Below are 8,348 nucleotides of genomic sequence, written 5' to 3' on the forward strand. Positions count from 1 at the left end.
CATGATGGGATTGAATTTATCCAATGCGGTTGGGTGAGAATTTTGATTTGGTTTGTTTTTGATAAGAATTTGTCAAACTTTGAAAATGACCATGTATGTAAAGGAAAGAACCTGAGATCTAAGAAATGGGAATGTGGGACAAATGAAACGGACACATTTGTCCATTCTTAGCTCTTTGTGTGCGTGTTCACATTTCTGCCCCTCTCTCATATAAATTGAAATATGGTGTCTGGTGTTTATACGAAAAGGGATGCACAGGTGAAGAAACCTGAGCCAGCAAATAAACCCTCATCCCTCGGCTATTTTTTATCAGTGTGCTCGACTTTGGGAGCTCATAATGAAAACATTTGTATGTCGCTTTTTCAACCCTAATGGTTCTCAAAAGCAATTCACCATGATCAGAATATCTAAACTGATGTCGAGATATTATTGTATTTATATCCTGCCTTTTTTTCCTCCAATAAACCCAAGGTGGCATACATCCTCATCCTCCTCTTTCTCCTCTCCATTTTGTCCTCACAACAACAACCCTGTGAGGTGGGTTGGGCTGAGAGTTTGTGCCTGGCCCAAAGTCACCCAGTGGCTTTCCATGGCCGAGTGGGGACTAGAACCCAGATCTCCCAACTCCCAGTTCAACACCTTAGCCACTACACCACACTGGCTCTCATTCAAGATGCTCCGCAAACTTTCAACCTGTAAGGTAAGTCAGAATTATTATCCTGTTACACTGAGAAGCTGAAGCTAATAGAATAGGCTGTCTAATGGGTCTGTGGCTGTGGTAAGATTTGAATCGTGTACCTCCTGGTTTACAGCCTTGATAGCCAGTGTTTTTAGGACAAGTGTCAAGGGCGGGCATATGATCAGGCACCTGCTAAGGCCCCATATCCCAGTATGGGGCATACCGGTAATAGCCCTCGGACTTGCTCCTCGACTTCACTGTTGTAATGTTGGCGTCCAGAGTGAGCATGGTAGGCAGCTGCAAAGGGCCCACACCCCAGCAGGGGCCAACTAATGAGGACCCGTTGGAATGTACTCCTCCTCCTCCCTGTTGCATCCTGCTTATTCACCTGCCTATCGCTCTGGCCCAGGTAACGGTGGTGGTGAAAAGGAGGAAGCAGAGCAGATGCCACAGCCTGTTTGCCTGTTAGCTCTCTGCCTGGCGAGCAAGCAAGTGGGAGCCATGATGAGACAGAGGAGGAAGCAGCAGCTGATAACAGGACTGGTAAGAAAGTAGACTTGCTGAAGAGATGCCCAATGAGGGTCTCCTGCCCAAGGGCCCTCCAAAACCTGGAGCTGACAGCAACCAACCGCATCACACCAGTTCTAAAGGACGGCACTCATCTGGCCAAAGTCTTTCCTAGAGCCCCACGAAGTAGGTCTTAGAGCTTTACCTAGCTGAGCCCCTGAGCCCATTTATTCGCTATCAGTGAAAACTGCTCTCTGCACCCAAGCAGGGAGAAATTCCAGGGCTGCAGTGCCTCCCAGCTGAGGCTTGGTTTCTTTTGGAGGGAGGTCACTGGAGGCTTGTCAGTATTTTGCAGTATTTGTATTTATTTACAAACACATAGATGGAGGCACATAATTTAAATGTAAACCGCCCAGATATCTTTGGCTGTTAATACAGTCACTGACCATAAGACCTGTAGGAATTTTGAGGTGGACAAGTTTTCTCTTCAAATGCTGTTAGGGCATGCCTGAAGGAAGGGTAAAATCTTGGGTAGACATCTGGCAACCTGGGCATAAATTTTGTAGGACGCCATTTTGTTTTGGGCATATACGTGCAGTAGCTCATACTAAATTTCATAATATTCTGTTCTTGTCAGTATATCTATACTAAATACAACATTTTTTTTGGATTCCTTATACAATTTCTTATTAGATAAGACTATTTTTACTCCTCTAGGACATTTGAATGTGAATATTTTGGCTATTTTGACGCTATTTTGCTAGCATTAAAACCATTTTTAAAAAATGTATCTAGTTATTTCCTGACAAAAGATATTTATATTTTGATGTACAAATATAATATAACAGCATTTGAAGAGAAAACTTGTCCACCTCAAAAGTCCTACAGGTCTTATGGTCAGTGACTGGACTATATGGGCCGATATACAAATGCAATAAATAAATAAATAAATAAATAAATAAATAAATAATAAAGACTCCGATGGGTGCCGTCTGCTATTCCCACCTTAAGAACATAAGTGCCATGCTGGATCAGACCAAGGTTCCGTCTAGTCCAGCACTCTCTAGGGCAGCCTTCCTCAACCTGGGGCGCTCCAGATGTGTTGGACTACAACTCCCAGCTGGGGCACTCTGGGAGATGCAGTCTAACACATCTGGAGCGCCCCAGGTTGAGGAAGGCTGCTCTAGGGAGACAGCCAGCATGCCAAGAGGCTTCTGGAGTCCCGAAATCAGCTCTCTGTGTCTGTTCTCAGTCTGCCACAAACAACAGTCAAAGTGGATGTCAAAGCGGAGACCCACTGATTAGGCACTTTGTGATGCCAGCAGTTTCTCAAATTCCCAAATGTGTCCAAAAGGGAGAAAGGCTTTATAGTGCAATGCCTGTCCTCTTATGTCAGAGGAGGGTAGTTGTCACTCCAAGAAGTAACTGTAGGATAATTTCTTTTGTCAGGACAGACTACAGCATCACAGAGTGGTCAGGATGTTTTCAAGTTTCCCAGGATTCTCCTTCAAGCTGGACATTACGCAAAAATGGGGGGGATGCTCCCGGGCACTATGAATAAACCTTAAGCTTGCGCTTCGCAAAAGGGAGTGCAGGAAACGTTATTCTGACTAACAGTGCACTCCTATGCATGTTTACTCAGATGGAAATCTCATTGAAATCAATAGGTCCTGCTTCCAAGTAAGAGTGCATAGAATCAACTTAGCCCAGGTTTGATGCAAAAACATCAGGAGGGGGAGGACTGGAGGGGGATGTTTCCATAATTAGTATATTTATAAATGTAGGGTTTAAGCAGGGATTGCAAAACCCACAGGCCAGCTGTTGAGAATGACCGCAGTATAGAATGTGACCACTAGGTGGTACATTCCCCTTAAGTTTGCTTTAAGTTGTCCAGAGAGTTTGTTTTCTTCTCTGCTTGCAATCCCTCGATACTGGAGAGCAAGGGGTGCTTCCAGACGGTGGGCTTCTAGGGCTGCCAACCATTTCAAAAGCATCACGTAGCTCTTCTGTCTAGCTCTCCATGAAGGGGTTTTTTTTGTGGCTGGAAGAAACCAGAAGTGGTGGTAGGGAAACACTGCTTGCTTTGGACCCATTTTGAGACCTCACGGCATGTTGTGTTTATACAGCAGGGACGGCAAATTTTAGGAGTCTGGGGGCTAATTTTGTCCCCTGGAACCCACCAGGGGCTGCACCCCTGTTCATGCAGTGGCCAACCAGCTGTTAACCAGCAGGGACCCACAAGCAGGACACGGTTCAACAACACCCTCCCATCCATGTTCCCCAGCAACTGGTGTACATAGCCACACTGCCTCTGGTACTGAAGGCTGCACATAGCCATCAGGACTATTTATTTATTTAAAAAAATATTTAAAACATTTATATCCAGCCCTTTATCATTAAGATCTCAGAGCGGCGTACAGATAAAGGGAAAGGAAAGGAACCTCTCCTGCAAGCACTTGAGTCATTGCTGACTCCTAGAGGGACGCCTGCTTTCGCTGACGTTTTCTTGGCAGACTTTGTAGTGGGGTGGTTTGCCATTGCCTTCCCCAGTCGCAGTTACCTTTCCCCCAGCTAGCTGGGATGGAAGGCTGAGTCGACCAGAGCCGGCTGCCTGAGAACCAGCTTCCGCTGGGATCGAACCCAGGCCGTGGGGAAAGTTTCGGCTGCAGTAACTGCCGCTTACTACTCTGCGCCACACGAGGCTCTGTACAGATAAAAACATACAGTATAAAACAATAAATATGCACAGTTAAAAACAAATTAAACCATGTAGCCTTTGATATTCCTGATCGTCACCACCAACATTTGGCAGTGCAAGCAATACACACACACGCACACACAGAGATTTGCTGCTGAAATGCAATGGTGCAATAGCAGAAGTAAAAACAAAAATGATCTATTTCCTTTGTTTTAAAGATAAATAGCTTTATTCTATCACATTGGAAGGACAAATGCACGCCTCCCATAATGCAATGGATCGAAGACCTAATAACATTATCAACTTTTGAATGGGTGTTATATATAGACACAACTTGCAAGTGGATAAATACACAGATACCTGGTCTGCTTTTCTTGAAACTTTTGTATAACTCTCTCCCTCCCCCCCCCCCCTTTTTTTTTAATGGTACACATGATGGAAATGATGATAATCCTATATATGCAATCTATGGGTTTTTTTCTTTCGTTCATTTTCACGATGTATTTTCTGTTCTGTTTTGTTGATATGCACAATTTTTTTTTAAAAAAAAAAATATTTTAAAAAATGCTAAAAAAGAAAAAAGCCAAATAGGCCCCTTTTGCCGAATTTCAGCAGCAAATCAACATTTATTTATTGGTGCATCCACCATGTGTGTGTGGGGGGCGGGGAGTGGGGGTGCACAGAAGGGCAGCCTGGAGAGTTGGTGCCATAATAAGCCAAAAAAACCTCCCGCTTTTGCTGCTTCAGCATGGCGGCAGGTAATCCCGATGCAGCAGAAAAAGTGCAAGGGTTCCCCCATCCTCTGCCTGGTAAGATGGCAACCAATCAGGAGCTGCCATCCACCCAGCCAAGCCTCCGCCGCAATTCCAGAGCGAGGCTAGATGGCAGATGCGCCCTAGCAGTCTCACTCTGGAGAAAAAGGTCTGGTCAGTCCCCAATTTTTTTTCTGCGAAGCTTCGCGTGAAAGCCCCACAATGGTTGTGCAGTGGCTGCTGCATCATATAATTGATGCAGCGCCACTGCACACCTGCCCTGGGGCTTCACGTGCTTGTGGACAGCCCCCCCCCCCCCCGTCACAGGGCAAGCAAAACAAAAACCCTCTTTAATGTTATGATGTGGTGAGGATTTCAAAGGGCCCCTCACACCCTTCAGCCTGGGCAAAAGGTAGGTGTGTTTTGTCTATGGGTAGCTGTATCAAAATGGAGTGCGGGAACAGGACCAAAGGTGGACACAGCGGGACCACTGTCCCAGTCTTGCCCTCCGGTGTGTGGGAAGCAGATCAAAGCAGATCAAACTGAACCGTGCCAGCTCACGGCATGCTTACAGGTACATTGTTTGGAAAATATTCTCGGGGGGGAAATAGATGGTTATGCCATTCATCTCCAGCACTGTCCGTGGACACAAAGGCCGGAATACAAACTTCCTGTGTTACACTTATTAGGCCAGGAGGAGATTGGCGCTCTGCCTTCTGGCGCAAGCGAGATGCCCGTAAGGGGGCCAAAACATTCTGGCCAGCATGGACAATGGCAAAGGATGCTTTTATAGGCCGCAGCATCTGTAAGGCTCCCAACCCTGCTTTATTTTTCCATAGGGGGAATGCTTTCCGTAGAGTGGATTCCAATGGACGATATTTGAGTGGTGAGCCAGTTGTGTAGGGTGACCAACTGTCAGGATTTCCCCGGATTTGTCCTGGTTTTTGTTCTTTCCATGGTGTCAGGGGGGATTTTCTATAATTTTCAATAATGTCCTGGAATGACACACCTTCCTCTTTAAGGCTGCCATTAGCATGGCAGGAGGGAATGACATGCTGTCTTGAGGCACGTAATTCCCCCACCCCGAGCTCCAATTGAGGTCTTAAAGGGGAAAGTGGGTCATTCGTGGATATTATAGAAAAGGCCCCAATTGGAGTGGATGGTGGTGGTGCAGAACGAAATCCTTTCCCCTCCTCCACTCCAATCGGGTTCTTTAAGGTGGCGGGGGAATAACGTACTTTCTGCAGGACTCAGAAAGCTGCTTCCCCACACACACACTAGGTGTCCTCTTTTTTGGTTTCCCAAATATGGTCACCCTACAGTTGTGGCACTTTACCAATTAAATTTTGGGCACCAGTATGACCTCCTTCCTCCTCCAGAGGGAGATCAAGAGAAACCGTTTCCAGCCAAAGCTGGATTTGAAAAGTGTTGACCGGCTGGCGGTTGTCTCAATTGGAGTGCCAACTCACCCTCAAAAGCTTTTTAATAAAAAATAATGCGCTGAACAAAGATAGGAGCAAAGGTGTGCAAGGTGCTCTAAAACAAAGTTGACACACACCCCGCTGCTTGGGTGGGCCTCGTGGGGCACCTGGAGTCAGCATGGCAGGGCAAGGTGAGTGTTGTGATGAAGAGGGAATTTCAGCAGGTTCCCCATATATACAAATGCCACCTGCTGAAATTTCTTTTTCAATACAACTGTTAAAGGTACAGGAGCCCTGTCCTCCTTTTCATATGGTCACCCTAATTAAAATGTATATTTAAAAATATTTAATTATAATTATTTAATTCCAAAATGGCATCATCAAATTCCCTGGACCCCTATGACCCTATTATATTACTCGTGACCTCAAGTATAAGCCTTATTCCTTCATTTCTTTTCATGGGAATCCATCTACTCACTCAGATGTTATTCACTACTGCCTTCGAGTGTTTTCCATGCTGAAAATAAAGAGCCATTGGGAACCAAAATGATTCACGCTGAAAGGGGTAGCAGAGTCAAGCTATTTTAAATCCTTGTTTATTCTTCTTTGGCTTACCATTTCCAGGAGAGCGCTCTCACTTCCCAAAAGTTGGGTCTGCCAAACATGTTTGCTGTGCTCGCCGGAACGCCTCATTTCCCTCTCCGTGACTTTCTTCCTCGGGTTTTGTTTTGTTTTGTTTAAGGCTCTGGTAGTGGAGAGAGTAGCCACTCGGAACAATGTCTAGGTGTGAAATAGTTTACTGGGATTTTCACGCTCAGGCTGGCCTCTGTTGGTGTCGCCACACTTTTATTGTGCTTCCCAGGGCTGGCTCCAGGTGGTCCTTAGTTAGGGTGACCATATGAAAAGGAGGACAGGGCTCCTGTGGCTTTAACAGTTGTATTGAAAAGGGAATTTCAGCAGGTGTCATTTGTATATATGGAGAACCTGGTGAAATTTCCTCTTCATCACAATGCTTAAAGCTGGTGCTCTGTTGAATCTGGTCACTCTAGTATAGCTCCTGCACCTTTAACTGTGGTGAAGAAGAAAGAATTTCACCAGGTTCTCCATATATACAAATGACACCTTCTGAAATCCCCTTTTCTATGCAATTGTTAAAGATACAGGAGCCCTGTCCTCCTTTTCATATGGTCCCCTACCTTAGTAAAGTGCCTCCTCCTATATTGGTAGGCTCCTAACCATAGGCCTAGTAGTAGCTGTGGCAGGCATTTATGAGCCATCATTTAAAATTTCCCACAATGCCTGATGTAGCATTATTCTGGGGCATTATGGGAAATGAAAAATGTTGGCTTCCAGACACAGCTCCCCGGCCTGAGGAGCTCTAACCACTGATGGGGAAACTCATTCCCACTCCACCCATTTAGCTTGTTTCTATTATTTGAACAGGTGTGTCTGTGACTCACCTGACCCAGAGAGAAAACGATGGCTGTGTGGACAGAACGCTTTCAGCAACAGATGAATAAATCCCAGCTGAAAATTCTGGGCTTCAAGAATTAATTTATATGGGTTGTGGGCCCTGAAACACCTCTCAAGTGAAATAACACACAGACACTGTTCAGACAACACACTAACCCATGTTTAGGCCACTAGCCCTTTGCAGCAAATGATTAGTGAACCTGTTTAAACCATGGTTATATGTAGCCACCATGGTTAAGAATGGTTCACACAACACACTAAGCCATCAGGTTTAGCTCAAAATGCTTAACCACTACAGCTTAGTGTCTTCTGAACAGGGTCAATATGGTACCACAACATACATGCATACACACACACAGAGCTCAAACAGTATCAACGAATATCAAAACTTTGCAATGATGAAACAAGCAAAAGTCATTCTTGCATACAATGTAATTAGGGATGATTAGAAGCATAATAGAAAAACTGGCTAGCATTTTTCTTAGTAAAATTACAGTTCTATTTCTCTCAACCAACCAAGCAGTCACCATTGTGATCTTATACTTACCCCTCTAGCAGACGTGGTTGGTAGACCTCAGGTAATCATGTTTGGGAGGTTTCTCATTCTCTCAGGCTGTCTCTGGTCAACCTTAGGGTGACCATATGAAAAGGAGGACAGGGCTCCTGTATCTTTAACAGTTGTATTGAAAAGGAAATGTCAGCAGGGGGGATTCCACACGTCGTACTGAGGGTGCATCCATGCGCCCCCAGTGCGGCCCCAAAGCGATCGTGTAACTTGCCTGAAGAAGAGACGAGGAAGAGGCGTCCTTGCCACCGCC

Source organism: Elgaria multicarinata, chromosome 13 (genome assembly GCF_023053635.1).
Source record: "Elgaria multicarinata webbii isolate HBS135686 ecotype San Diego chromosome 13, rElgMul1.1.pri, whole genome shotgun sequence".
In the NCBI taxonomy this organism is placed as follows: Eukaryota; Metazoa; Chordata; class Lepidosauria; order Squamata; family Anguidae; genus Elgaria; species Elgaria multicarinata.